The sequence below is a fragment of the Perognathus longimembris genome, chromosome 6 (genome assembly GCF_023159225.1).
Source record: "Perognathus longimembris pacificus isolate PPM17 chromosome 6, ASM2315922v1, whole genome shotgun sequence".
NCBI classification, from domain to species: Eukaryota; Metazoa; Chordata; class Mammalia; order Rodentia; family Heteromyidae; genus Perognathus; species Perognathus longimembris.
This window is the reverse complement of record NC_063166.1, coordinates 63828779-63851389: the sequence shown is the minus strand read 5'-3', so window position 1 is coordinate 63851389 and position 22611 is coordinate 63828779. Positions and strand designations below refer to the sequence as shown.

Below are 22611 nucleotides of genomic sequence, written 5' to 3'. Positions count from 1 at the left end.
GAGCCACAGCGCCACTTCTGGCTCTTTCTGTGTATGTGGTGCTGAGGAATGGAACCCAGGGCTTTGTGCATGCTAGGCAAGCACTCTACCACTAAGCCACATTCCCACCCCTTACTCATGACTTTTTTTTTTTTTTTTTAGGGAAAAAAGGTGTGTCTTGCAACATTCACTTTAGCTTTGATTAAATCAGGGTTGTAGCATCAGGCACCTTCTTTAAAACACCTTCTTTAAAAAGTCACTTGTGTTCATACTGGCCTGTGCGGGGCAGGCGGAGACGGGAGTGCCACCTGCCCCGCTTCCTGATGGTCTGGATTTGTGATTGATGAGCTGAGGGATCCGAGACGGTGGGCGGGGGTGGAGTGGGGTGCGGCAGGGTGACTGGTTGAGATTGGAGATGGCCTAGCGACTGAGGCCCTTTGACTTTCCAATTGAGATCTGGCGGAGGGCAAAGGAGAGAAAGAGCGTTCTCAACTTTTTGGGTAAACTGAGGCCGGCCTTCAGGCTCTGCTGGTCGCCTTACAGCCCGCGATGTGCATTAACGCCCCGCATGGGAGCGGGCAGCGCTGGTCAGCTACTTTTGCTTTGGAGATGACTAAATCGGCGCCCGGCGGGAGGAAGGAGATGGGAGCCCCAGGGGGCGAGCGGGCGGCGGGCGGCGTGAGGCCGGCGGCGGGGTGGGTTCGGAGGCCGCGGGCTCGGCCGCGGTCCCGGTCTCCGGTGCTCAGTGGCCTCGGGCGTCCCCGCCTCTCGGGGGCGGGCCGGGGAGGAGCGCGGCGAGTCCCTGCTCGGAGGCGGAGTCGAGGGCCGGGCCGGAGCCGACCGGGCGGGGTGGGCCGGGGACGCGAGGCGGAGCGGGGGCCCCACACAGGCCGCGGCGGCTGGCTCGGGCCCCTACGGTCCCGGCGGCGGCTGGAGGAGGAAGCCAGGCGGCTGGCGGAGGAGGCCGAGGCCGCGAGCCCAAGATCACTTCCCCGGCTCAGCAGGGAAAGGTAGGGCGCGCGCGCCGGCTCCGCGCCCGGGGTCCCCAGCCTCGCCCGCGCTCAGGCAGGGGCTGCGGCCACCGCAGGAGGGCGAGGGGCCCCGCAGCGCGCCCCTTTCCCCCGGGGCTCTGTTGGCTTCGGTCTCCGGCTGCCAGCGGGGCGCTCAGGCGGGGAAGGTTGGGGGTGCGCTGCGTTCCGGGGGGCTGGCGGGGAGCGGCGGGCACCGCACCCCCTGGCTCGGATAGGAAGAAAGTGGAGGGGCGACTCTAGGGCTGGGGGCTACACGAGCTGGGGCCAGGCGTGGTGGGGGCGGGGGGAGTCAGGACCCCCGGGTGGCCGGGGAGGGAGCCCCTGGACCACTCCGCAGACGCGCTCCGAGGGCACAGACAAAGCCGGGCGCCGACGCCCGGCCACTGGGGCGGCCCAGAGGGTGGTCGCTGGCGAGGACAGAGAAGGATCCCAGGGCTTCCTGACAGCCAGGGCTGGAGGAGAGGCGGACGGTCGTCTCCTCAGACCCCAGGAGTCGGGTGCTTTAGGTGAGAATGGGAGCAGCATTCTTGGAAGGGCCAACCAGGGGCTCAAGGACCGGTCCCCCCTCACCTCTCTTGGCAGGAGCCTGGCTGGCAAGGTGTGTGTGTGTGTGTGTGTGTGGTGTGTTAGAGTGCTCACTCTAGAGAAGGAGGGGTCGAGGAAAGCCACTTTCTTTGTGGGGGTGGGGCTGCTGTAGAGTAGCTAAGGGACCCCTCGCCGCCCCCCTCCAGGGGAGCTGGCATCCGGAGGGGGAAAGGCAGAACAAGATGAACAAGTGAGATATACCCACAGGTTGTTGGAAGAACCTGCTGGTGGTGGCACAGCACTTGTGGTGAGGGCAACTTGGCTGTCGGTGGAGCAAGCAGCAGGTGCTGGGGGTCAGTGACACAAACGGAGGGATAGGAGGGCGTATATCTGAAAGTGGGTCTACATTTGCACTCCGCTGCTTCTACCCCTTCTCTCTTGTTGTGGGGCGGTGGGTGGGTGGGGGGCGGCTGGAGGAGGTGGGAAGTATCCCAGTTCCTGCCATCGCCTCTCCTTAGGCTCCAAGATCCTCCATCCTGTGGTTACCTTACATTCTGTCTCTGTCTCTCTGTCTCTCTCACTGTCATACTGTCTCTCTGTCTCTTTCTCTGTCTCTCTCTCTCTCATCTCTCTCCTCCCTCTTCTTCTTTTTCTTTGGATCATGCCCCACAGTATAAAAACAGGCTTTACTTCCCCCTCCCATTCCACTTTTGCCTTGATCACTGGGTTGTGGCAACTAGGGACCCACTTTTCACAGTGGATATTGGTGTGCTGTTTATACTCAACTTGTCTCTTTCTGCTTCTTTCAAGCTTGTGGTTTGAGCTACATCCCACTTGACCTAGCTTCTGCTCCACAGCTTCCCTGAAACACCCAGTTGGGATATCCAGTGGTCTGTACCCCAAGGTCTGCCTACCTTGATTTCTTTCAAAATTCGGTCTGCCCTAGGTGGGTACTGGTGGCTTATGCCTGTATTCCTAGCTATTCAGGAGGCTGAGAACTGAGGATTGTGATTCAGGCAAAGCCACCATGGGTAGGAAAGTCCATGAGGCTTATTTCTCTAGTTAACCACCAATAAGCTGTGGTTCTGGTGGCAGAGTGCTAGCCTTGAGGGAAAAAGCTAAGGGTCAGCACCCAGGCCCTGAGTTCAGGTCATAGCACTCATGCATGCACTAACCCCTCCCCTCCCAGCAATCAAAACTGCCTTTTTGTTGGGTGCTGATGATTCACACCTGTAACCCTAACTATTCAAGAGGCCAAGGTTTGAGGATTGAAGTTCAAAGCCAGCCTGGGTAGGAAGGCCTGTGAGATTCTTTTCTCTAATTAACCACAAAAAAGCTGGAGTGGAGCTGTGACTCAAGTGGTAGAGCACTGACCTTGAGAAAGAAAGCTCAGAAAATTGCCCAGACCCTGAGTTCTAGCTCCAGGACTGGTGTACACATATACTCTTCATACTCTCTCTCTCTCTCTCAAACAAAAAAAAAACCCCAATAAGCCAAAAAAAAAAAAAAAAAAAAAACCTCTTGTTTTTCTAGAACCTTCCTTGACTCCTGGTTTTCTTCTTCCTTTTCTGGCTGCTTTTTCTTCAGTCTTCTTTCTCCATGGACCCCAGGGCTCTGTCCTCAACCCCCTCCTCTCTCCTGCTTCCCTTTCTTCTATTATTTCCACATATGTCTGCCTCCCTCAGTCTTTATTCATCTTGATTTTTAAAAATCAAGTATGAACACACAAATCTTAATGTGTTTTCATTCTCATATTTTTAAGTAGCAGATTTTTATCTACAGCCTAGCTGTAGCTCCATCCAACTGCCCTTTTGATAATTTGTGTTCTGGATGATGAAAAGCAATGTGGATGGAGCTGAGCCTTGATGACACTGCCCAGACCGGATCCTCCCCAAGCCTTGCCATTTTAGTGTGGCTCATAACAATTTACCTTTTAAGACAGGCAGCTAGGTGGCCTCCCCTTCCTCCTGCTTCCTTCTCTAAGTCAGTCCAAGAACAAGGTCTTTTGGTTCTTTGCACACAATCGATTTCAAGTCTTTCCATGGTCTGATTGCATTGTTACTGCCCAAAGCTATTGCCCCAGGTATGACTGCCTGGTGCCAAGCCATTTGTGAAGTCTTGCCAGCCTTGCCAGAATGCTGAAGTAGCCCTTCCTATGCTTGTACTTGCCCTTCTCTGCTCGATTTTCACAGAGCTGCAAGAATATCTAGAACAGTTTGGTCAGATCATCTTCTCTGCTAAAACCCTTGATGTTTTCTTGAATGAAGACCATGAAGTTTCTGTGTGGCCTATCATATTCTTCACAATCTGGCCAATGCTGATCTTGTCAGCCTTATCTATGACCACTGACTTCTGTGTATTCTCCCTGACAAACACACATCCAAGTCACTTATGTCTCTTGAGCACCCTAAATTTATTTTCTGCCCCATTGGGTCTTTGTTGTGCTGTCTTCTCTGGCTGGAATTTTTTTCCATTGCTCTTTGCTGTGCTCCTTATTTTTGAGATCTCAACTTATTTATTTTTATTTTTATTTTTGCCAGTCCTGGGGCTTGAACTCAGGGACTGAGCACTGTCCCTGGCTTCTTTTTGCTCAAGGATAGCACTCTGCCACTAGAGCCACAGCTCCTCTTCTGGCCTTTTCTATATATGTGGTGCTGAGGAATCGAACCCAGACCTTCACGTATACGAGGTAAGCACTCTTGCCACTAGGCCATATTCTCAGCCCCTCAACTTATTTTATTTCTTTTATACCCTCCTTAGCCAGGTGCTGGTGGCTCATACCTGTAATCGTAGCTACTCAGGATGCTGAGATCTGAGGATGGTGGTTTGAAGCCAGCCTGGAAGGAAAGTCTGTTGTACTCAAGTGGTAGAGGTGTGGCTCAAATGGTAGAGCACCAGCCTTGAGTGAAAATACCAAGGGACAGCACCCACGCTTAAATGGTAGAGCACCAGCCTTGAGTGAAAAAAATAAACTAAGGGACAGCACCCAGGCCCTGAGTTGAAGCATCAATACCAGCACAAAACCTTCCTCAAATGCTTTCCTAGTATAGTTAAATGAGACCTTCTCTTCTGTAAGTCATCGTAGCATCTGGTTTGCTTGCTTGCTTGTTTTCTTTCTCTTTCTTTCCTTTTCCTTTCCTTCCCTTCCCTTCTCTTTCCTTCCCTCTCCCCTCTATCTCCTCCTTCCTTTCTGTTTTTCTTCTGGTCCTAGAGCTTGAACTTAGGACCTGGGCATTGTCCCTTAGCTTTTTATTGCTCAAGGCTAGCACTCTACCACTTGAGCCACGGCTCCACTTCTGGCTTTTTGGTGGTAAATTGAAGATAAGAGTCTCATGTACTTTTCCTGCCCAGGCTAGTTTCAAACCAAGATTCTTAGATCTCAGTTTCCTGGATAGTTAGGATTACTGGTGTGAGCCACTGGCATCTGGCTACTTTCTTTTTGGTTCTTTTTTTTTTTTTTAAGTGAGGGTCCAGGGACTCAGATGATGTGCTTATATATCCTGGTTGTTTCCTTTCCATTATCATTTTCATTGTGTTTATTTTTTATTTATTTCCTGTTCTGGGGTTTGAACTCAAGGCTTGGTGTTCTCTTGCTTGCCTGGCATTCAAACACTTGAGCCATGCCTGCCTCCTGCCTAGCTTTTTGCTGGTTATTTAAAATTTTATTATTATCATTAAGTAGTTGTACAAAGAGGTTATAATTCTGTAAATCAGGTTATGAGTACAATGATTCTTGGTTAGTGTTACCACTTCCATCCTCCTCTCCCACTCCCCCCCTCCTGTCCCTACCCTCAAGTTACGTAGTTCATTTTTTACATAGTATACATTGAATATAATGAATACACTTATTCTTCTTCCATTCCTCTGCCCCTCCTTTGCCCAACCCTCAAAATATGTTTCTACTTCCTGGTATTTATATATTAGTTGTTCACCTTTGGATTCCTCCCCTAAGTACACCATACTTGGGTCAGTTTGTTTGCATGTATATGCATAGAGCTCTGTATATGCAATCATGCATAGTTGTATTTTAGATCTAGCTTAAAAAATATTATTTTGAGCCAGGTGCTGGTGGCTCACATCTATAATCCTAGCTACTTAGGAGGCTGAGGTCTGAGGATTGTGGTTTCAAAGCCAGCAGGGCGGGAAAATCTGTGAGACTCTTATCTCCAATAACTACCTCCAAACTGGAAGTAGAACTGTGGCTCAAAGTGGCAGAGTGCTAGCCTTGAGTGAAAAAGCTGAGGGACTGCCAAGGTCCTGAGTTCAAGTCTCACAACTGACAAAAACAACAAAAAAACACTATTTTTTTTACATTAGTTATGTGGGGAGATTTCGTTGTTACCTTTCTTCATGTTTACATATATCTTCATTATAAGAGTCCATAACCATCTATCGTGTGTGTGTGTGTGTGTGTGTGTGTGTGTGTGTGTGTATGTGTGTGTGAGTATTGACTCAGAGTCTCACAGTTGCTAGGCAGGAGCTCTGACTGCTGAGCCATGCCTTCAGTCCTTGTCTTTTTCCTATTTATTTCAAGATAAAAGTCCCAGTTTCTGTCCCAGTATGTACTTAGACTTCCTGTCGTAGTCCTCTTGGTTGAGAAATTGTCCTGAGAACTTTTCTGCCCAGGCTGGACTCATGCCATGATCCTTCCAATCTCAGCCTCCCAAGTAGCTAGGATTATAGGCATGAGCCGCCAGCACTGGGGCTAGAACCATTCGTTACAGTTATTGTGACTTTAGCTTCTTAAGGGCTAGAACCTTGCCTGAATAATCCACCTCTCTCTCTGGGGCATCTAGACTAGTGCCTGGCTGGTAACTGGTGCTCAGGAAATCTTGAGCCAGGTGGGAAGGAGAGGACTGGATTGAACAGAAAGAGAGAGCTATTGTTAAGAGTATAAGATCCCTAGAACTGGCTGGGGTTATGGCCTAGTGGCAAGAGAGCTTGCCTTGTATACACGAAGCCCTGGGTTCGATTCCCCAGCACCACATATATAGAAAATGGCCAGAAGTGGTGCTGTGGCTCAAGTGGGAGAATGCTAGCCTTGAGCAAAAAGAAGCCAGGGACAGTGCTCAGGCCCTGAGTCCAAGGCCCAGGACTGGCCAAAAAAAAAAAAAAAAAAAAAAAAAGATCCCTAGAACTGCTTGATGACTGAGGATTTTTATTTCTGTTCTTTCCACAAAAGCAGTTGTGCAAATAGTTGCAAACATCGAAGAGATGAGTGGGATCTGAGAAAGGGAAGTGAAGATGGTAGGGGGTAGCTTGAGAGCCATCTGTCTGCCCAGTGTGGTGTGTATGTGTGTGTGTGTGTGTGTGTGTGTGTGTGTGTGTGCGCTAAGAGGGAACATCTCTAATTCAGGAGATAGAGACAAGGTAGGACGTACTTCAGCCTACTTCCTTGGGTGTCTGCTGAGCGTCTGGTCCTAGAGGCAGAGAGTTGGAGAGGAAGAAGCAAGTGAGGATGGGAGGATATCTATGGTCTATGGATCCAGGCTTTCTCCCCACAGCTTTCTTCTTTGCTCTCAGGAGCAGTTGAGAGCTGAATCATGGGGCAGTTTTTCTTGGAATGGAGGGCTGAGAGGGAGAGAAGCTTGGATTAAGGAGTAGGGGAACTAGGTTCTCACAGGGAACTAGGGAAGGCCTGAGGTCACACCATGAGTTAAATGCTGGCTTTAAGAGCTGCTGGTCCTGATCTGAGGTCAGGCTGGCATGTATAGGAAAAGCTGTGAGCGAAGGGCATGCTGAGTAGGAGACATCTGGCAGAGGCTTGGAGGCTGGGGCAAAGCCTGGGGTTATTCACTGAGTGCCAGGCATTGTTGTAAGGGCTATACATATTAATGCCTCCAATTCTTTGAATAGCTTATAGGGTCTCTCTTCCAGAATGCACATGCAGAGGTTCAGTCATACAGCTGATAGTGACAGAGGAAGGTTGGAACCCGAGTAACCTGGCTCTAGACTCCAGACCACTATGCCACTTCGCTTGTGCTTCTCAGTATGTGCCAGCTGACAGCTTCTTTTTTTTTGGCCAGTTCTGGGCCTTGGACTCAGGGCCTGAGCACCGTCCCTGGCTTCTTCCCGCTCAAGGCTAGCACTCTGCCACCTGAGCCACAGTGCCCCTTCTGGCCGTTTTTTCCATATATGTGGTGCTGGGGAATCGAACTGAGAGCTTCATGTGTAGGAGGCAAGCACTCTTGCCACTAGGCCATATTCCCAGCCAGCTGACGGCTTCTTAATATGTGTGTGTGTGTGTGTGTGTGTGTGTGTGTGTGTGTGTGTGTGTGTGTGTTTCCCTGCCTCCCACAGCTCCCTGGCCCCGGACTGTGGAGGTACCAAAGAGGCCACACTTCTAAGGTAGGAAGTGGTCTTTGCTTGGAGAGGTGGCTGAGTTGTTTTTGCTTCCTGCCCTGCTTTTCTTCTCAGATGGACTCTGTACCCAGACCAAGTTGTATCATGAGCACTGTGATTTTGGGGGTGCTGGGGAGGCCCATGCTTCTAGTACAAAATCCCCATAGAGTGCTTCCCTCTCCAGGATTAGCATTTCCTCCCATGGTTGCCTTTCAAAGCCTCCACCTCTCTGGAGAGAAGAGGATGGGCAGGCTCTGCAGGCAAGCCTGCCTGTCTTGAATGCTCTGAGGTGGAGCTTCAAGGTTGGTCTTGGGAGCAGAGCTGGAGGAATAGAAATGTAGGAGCCAGAAATGATTGAATCCACTTTTAATCCATTTCACCATTGGCTTTGTCCATAACCTCTTTTTTGTCTATCTGTAAAATGGAATGAGAGACTTCATTTCTTTGCTCCTGGGACTGTGGAGGCCAGCGAGCTCCTTGAAGTTACATGCTCTAATGCTCTCTCCTTGCAGACCCAGTGCAAGAGTAAGGACTTCCCAAGGGATGCCAGTTCTGGGATGTAGGCCAGGAAAGAGGGAGCAGGGAGGGGTGTGTGGCAGCTCTGCCTGTGAACCCTTAATGTTTGGGATGAGGATACCTCTGGTAGATGACCTGGCTGGCTAGCTGAGGAAATGTTTACTGACCATGCAGGGATGGGATCTGTTTGCTCCAAATACAGAGCCCTTGAGTTTAGGGAGGCAGGAGCAATGGACATTGTCTTTTGCATTTGGGGAAACTGAGACAGAGCAAGCGCAGTGCAGGCCTTATGATTGTCAGGAGGCTTATTGTTGGCACCTAAGTCTTTGTCTTCTGAGTTAAACTGCAGACTCTAGTAGAACCTGGAGTGGGTAGGCTAGAGCTGAAAGTAGACAATTGAACACTGGGCCTCATTATCTGTCATCCATCCTTGGTATCTCTTATGTGCTTGAGGCAACTGGGGCTTCACTGTCCAAGAAATAGGATCTATGCCAGGTGAGATGTAATGTAGTTCAGACCAGCCTTACGGAGGAGGTGGGGCTTTGAGAGGTGGTACTCTGTTCTGAAGTTGGACAGAGACAAGGGAGAACATTCTCATGGTGAATGGAAAGCCCTGGCCTGGAGAGGTGGGGGAGAGGTGGAGAGGTTGAGAAAAGCCCTGACTTCTGAGCTGCTGAGTCTGGACATGCATTAGGCCCTCTGGGAGTCATCGACAGTTATAGCAGGCTGGTGCTGTGACTTGACAGGAGCTGTGATCCATGATTGACTCTCAGACTCGAGCACTTGTGTTTCACCTGGGCAGCTTGTTCAAGTGCAGGTAGGTCCTGTTGGATTTAGGAGGTCTGGAGTAAGGCCTGAGACTCTCCATTTCTAAGCTCCTGAGCAGGCAAGGGCTACTGGTTCATGGGTCATGCTCTGCTCATGAGGATTTGGACTGTAGTCAGGGGGCATAGGGAAGTTCAGGTGAGATCTAGAACAGGTAAAGGGAGTCATCTCAGCCCCTGTAGGAGAGAGATGTAGAAAGCTGTCTTTGTGGGAACTGGGGGTGGGGAGCAGAATAGTGAGGAATGTAGAGGATACAGGCTGCAGGGGTCACTCTGCTGGGAGGTGAGGCTGAGTGAAGGGCTTCTAGGGGCTCAGGTGTCAGGCTGGGCACACAAGTCTGATTTCTAGGGTCCTAAGTCCATGAGAGGATGTATAGAGTGGCTGTGCCCTGGGCAGGGTGACCTGGCAGGCAACAGGCTGGGCATCTTATCTCTGCCTGCAGCTGAGCCTGGCCTTGCAGGCAGCCAATCTGGGGTAAGCACCCTTCTTCTAGTTGGGGTGGGGTTGGAGATTGGGGAAACAGCTGGTTCTAGCTCCAACTCCAGCTGTGACATCTCTGACAAGTCCTCCACGCTCCGCTCCACTGGGAACTATTCCTTGCTGTGGCTCATGGGAGTCCCTATTGCTGCTGCCACTGATGGTTACATGAGCCTTGTCTGTCTGGGTCTTTTCCCACTCTGGCTGACTCCCTCTGGGAGCCAGGTGGCCTGCATGCTTCTCCCTGCTTTGCCTCTGACTGGGCCACTACAGGCAAGTGTCTGTTCTCTTGGGCCTCAATGTCCTTGTCTTTAAATTGAGAATTTCTGGGGGATAGTGTGTTTTTCCAGGGTGACAGTTTAACTTCTTTGTTTGGGGTTAATATTAAAACTTGTATGTGAAGGACGGAGGGAATAGTTTGTAGGATAAATCCTGTAGCCTGCTTTGGGCTCTCCTGTAGGCTCTCTGCCTGGCCCTGCGTGAACATTTTGTCAGTTGATACCCTGCTAGTAGGTGCTGGCAGAGGTTGGGGAGGGCCGTGCTCAGAGGGGCTGGCAGGACAGGGGTTAATGTGGTTGCAGGTTGAGCCCTCTCCTCACCTACTCTTCAGAGGAGAGCGGGGACATGACTACCTATCTTAATTCTCTTTGGTCTCTTTCTTTGTGCCAGGTTGTCCTGAGTTGGAGAAGGGAAGAACACTTTCAAAGATTATTCTAGGCAATTTTGTGTGTGTGTGTGTGTGTGTGTGTGTGTGTGTGTGTGTGTGTGTGTGTGTGTGTGTGTACGTACATGCCAGTTCTTGGGCTTAGGTACTCTACCACTTGACCCATAGTTCTACTTCTGGCCTTTTGGGTGGTTAATTAGAGATAAGTGTCTCACAAACTTTCCTTCCCAGGCTGGCTTCAAACTTCAATCTTCAGATCTCAGTGTCCTGAGTAGTAGGACTAGAAGAGTGAGCCTGTTAAAAACCAACACCTAGCTAACCTCAAGGTTTTGAGGGATAAATAGGAGTAGAAACTGGCAAATCCACTCCACCATCCTGTGGGACATTCACAATGCATTTATAGAAATTAAAGGCTCTGACAAGTCCTGTAGAAAAGAAACCATTTTGTGTTTCCAAAATTGATTTGACTATGGACCTATTTTCCAAGGACTTCATAATATCCCACTGAGCAGGACAGTAGCCATTGGGAACAGCTGATGCTGTTATTTGAGAGACCACAAGCCTAAGTGCTGGGTTTGTCTAAAGATGCCAGGGAAGGAAAGAAGGAAAGAGAAATGATGGCTTCTTTGGAGAAGTTGACTTGATAGGCTAGGTACTGTGTGTGTGTGTGTGTGTGCGCGCGTGCGTGCTGGTCCTGGGGCTTGAACACAGGGCCTGGACACTCTCCCTGAGCTTTTGTGCTCAAGGTTAGCACTCTACCACTTGAGTTGCTCTACTTCTGGCCTTTTTTTTTTTTTTTTGGCCAGTCCTGGGCCTTGGACTCAGGGCCTGAGCACTGTCCCTGGCTTCTTCCCACTCAAGGCTAGCACTCTGCCACTTGAGCCACAGCGCCGCTTCTGGCCGTTTTTCTGTATATGTGGTGCTGGGGAATCGAACCTAGGGCCTCGTGTATCCGAGGCAGGCACTCTTGCCACTAGGCCATATCCCCAGCCCCTACTTCTGGCTTTTTTGATGGTTAATTGGAGATAAGAGTCTCATGGACTTTCCTGCCAGAGCTGACTTTGAGCTGTGAGTCTCAGATTTTAACCTCCTGAGTCGCTAGGATCACAGGCCTGAGCCACTAGCACTCAGCTTGCATTGGAACAGTCAGGAAGAACAGGGCACTGCAGGTGGAGGGACAAGCTGAGTATATGTAAGAGATCAGTGGGTAAGCTGGATACAGTGGTACTCACCTGTAATTCCAGCACCAGGGAAGGCAAATCAAGAGGTTTTTCAGGTTTCAGAGAAGCTCAGACTATGTAAGAGAGCAGCTTGCCTCAAGAAACAAAATGAGAGACAGAGACAGGGAGAGAAAGAGACAGACAGACAGAGACAGCGAAAAACTGAGACCAGGGCCTCAAGGGGAGATGGCAGGGACCTGCCTTGATTCTTTAGGCCCTGGGGAGCCATGGAAGGTTTTCAGCATGATCAGAATGGTGCTTGGAGGGAAGCATGCATGTCTTGGGTCCAGGAATGCAGGAGTAGGGGAGTGCAGAATCCAGGAGTGGCTGTGCCCTTCACAGCTCCAGTGTGGGGAGGGTGAGTTCACTGATGACCCACACCATCACATTCTCAGTCATTTCTCCAAAATGTCAGTGATCTCTCCTTTTCCCAAGGGACTTGGCGCTCTCTCTCTCTCTCTCTCTCTCTCTCTCTCTCTCTCTCTCTCTCTCTCTCTGTGTAGGGGGAGGAGAGCGAGCTCCAGGTTTCTAGTCTCCCTTCTTCCCCTTCCTTCTGCAGACAGTGCATGGGGGCTCCCCCCTGTGTTGCCCCCACATATCTGGATTCCTCTGCTATGTGAAAACTCTTCCTTCAGCAGCTCAGGTGGGGGATGGGGTGTGGCATCTCACACAGCTTGGGTGGAGGAGCGGGGATGGTGTAATGTCAGGTGCTGACAGGCTGGTGTGAGTGACAGGGCCCCGCCCTCAGGGAGGCTCTGGGAGAGGATGCTCCGTGGGGTTCCCCACCCAGCTCTTGCTTGTCCTCCTCTGCCCCTTGTGCTCTCTTTCTCAACCAGGCGGGAGCTGTGAGCCCAGGGCTCTCTGCCCAGGACTCTCTCTAAGCCTAGAGGTGGAGGTTAGAGGCTGAGGAAGCGGTGGGTTGAAGCAGTACTGGGTGACTTGATTGGGCTGGGTAGATGGGGGCACGGTGGCTTCCCTGGCCTGCAGTCCAGATCCCTTTCTCTCTCTTAGGGAAACTGGTAAGGCTGATATGGTTTAAGACTAGGGGAAGCACTCAGAATTATTAGAAAAGACAGAATAGAGAGCTTAGCCATCCACTGTCATCTTTGTGCCAGGCCCTGGTGAGTACATAGCTCCTGGTCTCTTGTTATCCCCACTCCCAGCCCTAGAGGCCTGGGCTACCACCCATTTCACTGATGGAGACACTGGCAGAGCCAGTGAATGGAAGGATGAGGGTCAAATCTAGGTTCTTGGACATCTACCAAGCATGATGTCTTCTCTTTCCTTAATAATGCCCTCTGAGCCTGTCCTCCAACTTTGAACTCTCTTCTTTTGTGACCTCAGCCAGTGAAGCTGCCTGTTCCCTAATCCTGGGGCTAGGGGAAGGGAGGAGGGGAGATTGTGGCCTGCAGCAGCTAAATTTTAGTAGGACTCAAGCAGGAGACACCTAAGACTGCTTATAGGGAAGCATTCTTAGGAAAGGGTTTTCTCTTTGCTTGTGGAAAAATTAATTTAAAAAATCATATGTAGGGGCTGGGGATATGGCCTAGTGGCAAGAGCACTTACCTCGTATACATGAAGCCCTGGGTTCGATTCCCCAGCACCACATATACAGAAAATGGCCAGAAGTGGCACTGCGGCTCAAGAGGTAGAGTCCTAACCTTGAGCAAAAAGAAGCCAGGGACAGTGCTCAGGCCCTGAGCCCAAGGCCCAGGACTGGCAAAAAAAAAAAAAAAATCATATGTAGTGCAGAACTTGGGAAGGTAATCTGAAAAGGTTTGTAGTTTATAAAGTAACCCAATGAGCTTGATTCTTTTGCTGGTTGTTGAAAACAATGAATCCTGAGGCTTCGCTGAGTATCTTACTTTTTTTTTTTTTTTTGCAAGTCTGGGGCTTGGACTCAGGGCCTGGGCTCTGTCCTTGACTTCTTTTTGCTCAAGGCTAGCACTCTACCTCTTGAGCCACAGCGCCACTTCTGGCTTTTTCTGTTTATGTGGTGCTGAGGTGAGGAATCTAACCCAGGGCTTTGTGTATGCTAGGCAAGCACTCTACCACTGAGTCATATTCCTAGCCCTGCTGAGTAGGGCTTTGTGCATGCTAGGCAAGCACTCTACCACTAAGCCATATTCCTAGCCCCACTGAATATCTTTCTGAGGAACTTTTAGAATGTGTTATGTTACATGGCAGGTGGTGGAACCTTTCTGAACCTCAGTTTCCTCCTCTGTACCCCGTGGTATCGACATGTGGATTAATTGAAACAGTCCACAGACCAATGCTTAGGTCTCAACTCTACCTCAGCCACACTCAGTGGAAAACAGTGATGACAATGTGAGAATGTTAAGATGTTAAGGACAGACCTTTTTTTATTCTTTATTTCAAAAGCTGGTGGAGGCTGGGCACTGGTGACTCACATCAGTAATCCTAGCTACTCAGGAGGATGAGATCTGAGGATCAAGGTTTAAAGCCAGCCTGGGCAGGAAAGTCTGTAAAACTCTTATCTCCAATTAACCACCAGAAAACCAGAAGTATAGCTGTGAATCAAAGTAATGGAGCGGAAAAGCTTAGGGACACCTTCCAAGCCCTGAGTTCAAACCACATGACTAACCCCGCCCCCCCTAAAAAAAAATGCTGATGATTTAGTAAGGCTCTCTTGGAACTTACCAAAAGGACTTGAAGAATTTCTTCACTGTCCACACTCACTATTTTAGCTCCCTTAAGTATTTCATGGGTGAAATCACCAGCCCATGGCCGGTTATGGAGAGGGCTTTGGGTCTGGTCCCTTAGCCTTGTTAGGTGAGGATAGTCAGAACAAGCCCAGGCCAGCGAGAGATGAGGTGACTGGGTGGAGGGGATCACAGATTACTTGCCCTTTGAATTCTGCTTTTGGCTGGCTAAAGCAGTGGCATTATATCCCTGACCCTATTTATGGAGGAGGAAATCAAAGGCAAAGGGTTGTGGCCTGGCACAGTGTGTGCCTGGCAAGCCTAAGCCAGCCCTAAGGGGGGGCAGGGAGATGAGGGTGGCCTGCAGCCTGTAGGCATCCAAGGGCAGGTGGCCTCCCCTGGTGGCACCCCTGCGTTTTGGCAAGTGTAGTCAGGGTGAGCCGCCAGACTTGGAGATGATTCCTGCCAGCCCTGAGTGCCTGGCACAGTATGTGTAGTGTCAGTATATGAAGACAAGGGAAGCCCTTGGGCCTCCCAGAGTAGGTATCTGATAATCCTGCTAGGGTTGGGCAAAATGGAGCCCTGCCCTGTCCTCTCTTTCTCTCGGGGTGGCCTACATCTCCCATCTGCAAGTCTCTGGGCTTATTTCATTTCTCTGTGCTGGTGGCAGAGCATGTCATGCTAGAGGGGAGGGAAAGCCCTGCATAGGCCTGCTATAGGACACATGATGTGAATACCTCTTTGCTCTGGGGTTCATTTGCTGGAGAGATTTTGACTGGGAGGTTTTCTTCTTGTCCAGTTGTGGTCATGCACACTGTCTTGGCTCTGTGATTAGTAGCATTGTGTTGGGGGGACCCTAGAGAGGCAGTTTTACTGGAGGAGGAGTTTTGGTAAAAGAGGATCTCCTTATTCTAAATGCTTCCTTCGGCCAGCAAACTCAGATAGCTTTGCTGCCTGAGAGGTCTCTTTGTGGATGGAAGCACAAGGCAGAGTGATATTGTATGTGTGTGTGTGTGTGTGTGTGTGTGTGTGTGTGTGTGTGTGTGTGTGTGTGTGTGTGTGTAGGGCTATGGCTCAGGAAAGAGAATAGGCTTGCCACACATACCTGGGGACTGGAATCAGGCACAGTTGAGCTTTGTGCAGAGTCATGAGGGGCTGCCCAGGGCTCTTTACAGCCTTCCTTCTTATAAGTAGTTTTGAAAGCATTGGGAAGTGCTGACTGGGCTAGCCTCTTTCCCCTCAGTCCTGCAGGCTGCAGCAGTGCCAGGCAGGGAGACAGGATAAGCCCTGTGGGAAGCCAGCCCCTCACCTGCCAGCTCAGACCTTCCAGGTGTGCCAGGCGCCCACGATTCACCACTCAGTCTGCACCACAGGTGTGTGTGTGTGTGTGTGTGTGTGTGTGTGTGTGTGCAAGTAGTGCTGGAGGCGCTGACTCACATCAGGGATGGGGTCAAGTTGTGCCTACAGGTGATGCCCAGTTCTGATTGTGCCTGGAATGGCTGAATTGGGGGGGGGGGGCGGAATGTAGGGCCCCACAACCGATGATAGCCTGCAGAAGATAGCCCAGCTGTGGTGATAGTGATGGTGATAGTGATGGTGATAATGTTCTCCCTGGGGAGAACCAGACTCAGGAACCAGACTTTCCTGCTCCCACCTGCAGGGGCTACACCAAGGTGTCTTTGGGTTTCCTTTTTCACACCCTAGATGTGTTGTGAGGGACAAGGGAGCCAGGCAGTTGACACAGAACTATTCTGGATTCGTGCCAGCTGTGTCATGACTGGGCATTCAAGTCATCCTGGCCTGGTTTTGTTCTCAGTCCCACATCCTGCCACTCAGCAAGTCCCCAAGAGGGCTGCATAACATTCTCACTTCCTCTCAGCCAGCCAGAGTCACCTCCTTCGCAGAGGTCTTTCCTGCCCCTCCGCCCTCTTTGTGGCACTTGTCACCCTGGCCTGTCAGGGCTGCTGGCTGCTGCTGTTTCTGGGTATCTGCTGCACGGCGGGGCTCATTAAACCTTTTCCAATGAATGAAAAAATAATCTGTCCCCTACTATCTGGCTTCACTGGATGCTGCATAGGCAGAACTTCTTGGGGTCATCACCCCAAAGTATACCCTCTACACCCCAAAGGGGCGGCTTGGGTGTGGCTGGGGAAGGCTCTGGGTCACAGACTCCCTGTTCTCAGGCCAGCGGCTGCAGCTGCTGAGGAAAGGTCGCGAGAGTGCAGGGCTGGCTGGGACCTGGGACTTCTCGCCTAGCCAAGAGCATTCCAGGTAGGGGAAAATGGACAGCGCAGGTCTCTTGTACTGAGATCTGTTTTTTTATAAGCAATGGCTTTTTACCAGCCTCCTGCCATCCCTCGCTAGCTTCTCTCTCCTGGAAATCTAACTCCCACCAGCCAATATTGGAGGCCTTTTCACAACCATATCACTGTATCAGCCCTTTTGAGTTACTGACTGTGAGCCCCCAGGATAGCCTTGCACCTCCAATCTGTCTGTGACGGTCCCAGAGGCAGGAACAGTGACATAAAGGAGGAGTCCTGGAGCAGACAACATCAACACATGGACGCCTCATGGAGGACTTCTGAGGGAAGCCTAGAACCTGTTGAGACCAGAGTAGATGTGATGGCAGTTCTGCCCCCCTCCCCCCTCTCGACAGTACTGAGGTTTGAGGCAGTACTGAGGTTTGAATTCAGGGCTTCAGGCGTGCAGGCATTTTACTACTTGAGCTACACAATTCTCATCTCACAGTAGAATTTGACTTCCCAAGATTACTCTGAGCTAGACTCCATTCCTGTATCCTGGGACCGCCTGCACAGGGAGAGGGCCTCTGTGCAGATGTTGTATGTGGTAGTGTCTGAGCAAAGGAGGAAAGGACCCCTTGTCTGACCTGAGGTACATCTTAAGTGTAGTATATACAGGGCTTTGGGAGCCAGACAGCAGCAGTACAGATGGAGGCCCCAGCTGCTCAAGCTGGAGGACCTGTGGCCACTGTCTGGTCTCATGGTTTGTTCTCTCAGCCTCTTCCTCTCCTGCACTAGCCTGGAGCTTGTATTTGTAGTCTGTCTAGGGAGTCTTGGCTATGTGTTAGCATCACATAGGGCCCTTAAATAATGTTCATGTTTGGTTCCACCCCAAGGAGCTGATGTGGTTGTGGGCTTTCTGTAAAAAATAAAATCCACAGGTAGTATTTTTTTGTTGTTGTTGGTTGTGGTGTTTGTTTTTGCTTTTGGAGTTTTCTTTTTTTCTTTTTAGAGGGGCAGGCAGGGAGGGAGGAAGGTTGAACAAACACAATCATACTGTTCAGTATACACTGTGTAGAATTTGTAGGCAGGGATAGGAGGGGAAAATGGAGGTGGGGAGCAAAGGAAAGGGTAACATTGTCCAAAAAAAAAAAAAAAAAAGAAAGAAATAAAAGAAATGTACTTACTGGGTGCCTGTAATCCTAGCTACTCAAGAAGCTGAGATCTGAGGATTGCAGTTCAAAGCCAGCTTGAGCAGGAAAGGTCTGTGAGACTCTTGTCACCAATGAACTGCCAGAAAACCCAGAAGTGGTACTGTGGCTCAAAGTGGTAGAATGCTAGCCTTGAGCGAAAAAACTCAGAGACAGCACCCAGGCCCCGAGTTCAGGCTTGATGACTGACAAAAAAGAAATGTACTCATTACCTGGCTTGTGAAATGGTAACCTCTCTGTCCAACACAATAATAACAATAAACTTATATATATATATATATATATATATATTTTTTTTTTTTTGGCCAGTCCTGGGCCTTGGACTCAGGGCCTGAGCACTGTCCCTGGCTTCTTCCCGCTCAAGGCTAGCACTCTGCCACTTGAGCCACAGCGCCGCTTCTGGCCGTTTTCTGTATATGTGGTGCTGGGGAATCGAACCTAGGGCCTCGTGTATCCGAGGCAGGCACTCTTGCCACTAGGCTATATCCCCAGCCCTAAACTTATATTTTAATTAAAAAAAAGCTGGGCCAAAAAAACCAAAATCTCCAGGTAAGTATAATGTACTGACTGGCAAGAAGGTCCAGTAAGCTGTGGAGCTCTGCTAGTCTCCCTGCCTGCTTTCCCCTTAACACTGAGTTTCAGAAAAGAAGAGGCCGAGACCCTGAGTGGGACAGGTGGGTCAACTAAGGACCTCCACTTTGAGGGTCTCTGGGTAGAGAGTTGTAGAATACTACTTACCTTGGGCTGAGTAACATTATCCCAAGCTAGCAGCTTCAAACAGTGATTGATACATGTTTATTGTTCTCACTGCTGTGGGTCAGGAATTTGGGATAGTTTAGCTGAGAAGTTCTGGTTCAGCCCTCCTCCCCACCCCCTGAAGCTGTAGCCATGGAAGGTTCTGGATGTGCTTTTATGGCCATTCAAATCTTGTTTGGCAAGATGATTTGGTCCCTAGTGTGTGTGTGTGGGGGGGGCCCGGAGTCTCCATGTGGCGTGGCTTCTCTATGGTGTCTCTCAACTGTCCCTAGGACATGGTGACTGACTTTCCTGACAATGAACTCTCCAGCAGAGCAAGGCAGAAGGAGCTAGAATGTCTTTAAAATCTCAGTCTCAGCCAGGCACCAGCGGCTCATGCCTGTTAACCTAGCTGAGTTTGGGAGGCTCCTGGTTGAGGCCAGATGGGCAGAAAAGTTCTTGAAAACCCTTCTCAATGGACAGTTGGGGACAGTGGTACCAACAGAACATAGATAGATGATGTCTTGGCATGTGCTTGGACAGGAAGTAAAATCTTACCTCAAAGAATAACCAGCCAAATCTGGGCTTGCAGACGTAGCTCAGTGGTAGTAAGAACACCTGTCTAGAAAACACTAGGCCCTGACATCCCAGCCCAGTACCTCGAAAACAAAAACAAACCCCCAAATTCCAAAAGCCCCAAACACAAACAAAAATGTAGTCTGGGAAGTCCCATTCTATCTTTTCTGCAGTGTCCTCAGAGGCATTCAGGCTATCTTGGGACAGGGCATGCATGAGGAGGCAAGCATCATTGAAGGTCACCATAGAAGCAACCACACAAGTTAGACCTCACAACCTTTGCCTGGTAGGTCCAAGCATCCCCAGTAAGTGGGATATGGGGCAGACCCCTCTCTCCTAATCCTGTTGCTCCCTTGCTGCTGTGGAGTGAGGTAGTTCTTAGAGGCTGGATGGTCCTATCTAGATTCACTCACAGAGAAGGGTCTATAGCATCTCTAGGGGCTAGACTTGGCCTTCACGCATATCTAGTCATCTGGCTCAATCTTCCCTGTGGTAACTTATACTAGCATGCAGGTGAGAGCCCTGTGGGAAAATGTAAGAACGATTGCTGCTATTTATGCAGCTCTGTGAAAGACATTTTGCATGCAATGTCACACTCTACCCATTTGACTGATGGGGAAACTGAGACTCCAGTCAGCCATTTGGTAAATATTAGAAATTCAAGCCACTGGTATTAGAGCTGACATTCAGCCCCTAGACATACATGAGAACCATGGTGTAGTAAGATGTTTCTTCTGAAGAGAACCATTTAGTTCGGCTATCTAGGGAAATGTAAGTGTGTACTTTTTTGGGGGGTGGTAATTTTGTGTGTGTGTGTGTGTGTGTGAAAGAGAGAGAGAGAGAGAGAAATAGTTCTCTTCTTGGGGTTACCCTATGGTGATTTAGATACTTCACAGCAGAGATTATACTCTGGTCTTGGGGCTGGGTTTTTCCTCTCCGAGTTTCAGTCCTGTCAGATCTTCTTTCTGGGGAGTAGGCAGCACGAACCCTGTCTTCTCTTGTCCTTTATAGCCTGTGGGCTGGTCTGTTGTCACCAAGGCCAGTCTTGACTGATGTGGTCACATGGCTAGTGACTAGCTGTGGTTTCTCTTATACTTCATGCTTTATGTCTTCCTGGAGGAGGATTGGGGGTTGAGTTGTCAGGTTCTTCTCAGAAGGAGGAAATCTAGGCCACAGGGTCTCATCCTAAAAGGGAGTTCCTGCTAAAAATGAGCTGTGGTAGGGACACAAGTATCCGGCAAACAAAGTCTAGGGTTAGAGCTGTTTTTACTCAGGATTGTGGTGATGGTCCCCATCTTTCAGATGGGGAAATTGATGTAGAGATGCCAGTGGACTCCCATGTGATCAGTGGCAAGGGCTGTTGTTGGAGCAATTTCATCTCAGAAGCCACCCAGGAGTGGCACAGTCACCACATCATACCTCTGATACTAAGAAGGCATGGATGGACCTTGCCTGCCTCTGGAAGATCTGGAAACTGAGGGCACAGCGGATCCCGTGTGTGGAGAGAACACTCCCTGACAGCCAGGACATCTCTACACAAACACGCAGAGTCTGAAAACCAGTGCCTGGGGTGTGAGCAGGGCACCTGGGCCTGGAGAGGAGATGGAAGAAGAGCTGGCTGGCTGGCTCAGAGCTGGAAAGACTCAGAGAAGGTGAAATAGTGACCAGCCTTGGTCACTATAATCTTTGCTGAAGATGAGATCTATAGGGTGGGCTAGGGTACAGCTACTAGGATCAGATATGGTTGGGGGGGGCAGTGTGTGAACTGCAGTTTGGGTGCTATTTTGGTCCATCTCCACCAGTTTCTCACGGTGATAGTCTAGTCCCCTCCCTCCCTCCTTCCTGTGTGTGCATGCTGGTACTAGAGCTTGCACTTGGGGCTTTGTGCTGGCACTCTACTGCCTTAGTCATACTTCCAGTTCCATCTTTTTTTCTGGTTAATTGGAGTTAAGAATCCCACAGATTTGTTTGTTCAGTCTGGCTTTGAACTCAGATCTCAGTCTCCTGAGGATTATAGGTGGGAGCCACTGGGCACTAGCTTTCAGTGTGTCCTTTAGAGAGTCCATTAGCACTTGTGCATTAATTTTCCTATCTGGGTGATGGGGACAATCACTCTAATGCTCTCTGAGTAAAGACAGCCCTGAGGTTGACCTTATTTACCAGATACCTGGTTTCTTTTTAAATGTTTTATTCCCCCTCCTTAACCCCACTAGACTTCCAGTTAGAGAACTCTCATGGGCCCTTCCCTGCATGGAGGTTAAAAACTGGGGAGGATGGTCAGGCTTATGCCTCTGGGGTGAGGGTCTGCAATAATTAAGCTGTATTGTCCACAGGTCTATCCTGCCTTGCAGTGTCCAAGGAAAATAATCTGGGGGATCGTGTTCATGTGTCTCAATTTGCTCCCCCCTTCTGCCTGCCGGTGCTATGGGAGTGGTGTGTTTCATTCTGTCCCCTCTTCCCCCTGGCTGAGTCGAGGCTGCCACTGTCCTTGCAACACAGGCCTGCCAAAAGGGCCTCTACACCCCTCTCCTTCTCAAACAGGTTTACAAGGCCTTTGCAAGTTGAGCTGTTAGGGACTTTACACTTTTAAGGAAGGGTTGGGGGATAGCAGAAAGTGTGTTTGGAGAGCAGCCCAGCTGCCAGGCAGGAAGACAGGGCCCTCCCCTGTTGGTCTCTGGGGACCTGAGGACCCTGGTGACTGAAGTCACCAGCATGAGGCACCTGTACCATTTCCCCCCCCCCCCCACCCCATGAACTTGGAGTTGGTTAATGGCCACCTTCTGTGATGCCTCTTCTTTAGTGCTGGGTAGGCTGAGTCAAGGTTGGAGGGCTCAGACTGAGTCAGTGGTAGGTTGGGACTCAGTCAAACACAGGTTGTGGATGTCTGATGGTTCCAAGGTCAAGACCTAGCGTAGGTAGGGCTAAGATTCAGTCTGGGTTCTGAACTCAGATCACAAATGGACTTCTTCTCTAAGAAGGGGAACTCTCCAGTGGCCATACTGGTCTAGAGGTTACCCAGTAAGCAAGGAAGAGCCTCAGCTACTCAGCTGAGCTGTATATTTTCTCCCTTCTTCTGTTTCCTGCCCTGTCCCCCAAGCCTCCAGGCCCCTCTACCCCACCAGAGTTCCCCTCTCCTAGTTTAGCAATCATGCACCTTTTACTTCCTGCTGGCTTGGGTGAGGAGGCTGGGGAGGGTCTGGCTGGGAAGCTTTGGGGCCTGGCCCCGCCCTGGGGTAGAAGGTGGGTGGAGCCTTGTGTGAGACACAGAGCCCCTTTGTGTGAGCTACTGTGCAATGCAGCTGGTCTGGGATTTCTGGGTGTTTTTTACATGGGAAGAATAATTGCATTGTCTGGGGGGCCTCGGGAATCCAAATCCCTCCGCAGACCTGCAGAATAGCCCAAAGATGTTCCCCTGAGCAGCGCCCCCCAACTTCCCTCTCCCCCTCCCCCCTCCCCCCCACCCGCGTTGGAATCTTTAATGAGAGTGTGGGGTCTCAAGGCACTGATCTATTAAGTGAGGGAGGAGGGGAGGCATGAAGTCCCCAGAGTTGGCTTGGGGAAGGTACAGGTGATGTGTTTCCTGCTTCCTAAGGCACCCTGAAGTTCT

General features: G+C 50.3%; 1 protein-coding gene across 2 annotated transcripts in view; it reads left to right on the top strand.

Annotated features, from left to right (window-relative positions):
* The first annotated feature begins 827 nt into the window (after positions 1 to 827).
* Positions 828 to 22611, top strand: part of Smox (spermine oxidase) — a 42137-nt gene continuing 20353 nt past the window's right edge. Inside the window, exon 1 of one of the 2 annotated variants that reach the window (XM_048348855.1) lies at positions 828 to 989. The gene's annotated coding sequence lies outside the window, so the exon portion shown is untranslated. The remainder of the gene's footprint in view (positions 990 to 22611) is intronic. The other variant, XM_048348854.1, reaches the window with a different exon arrangement.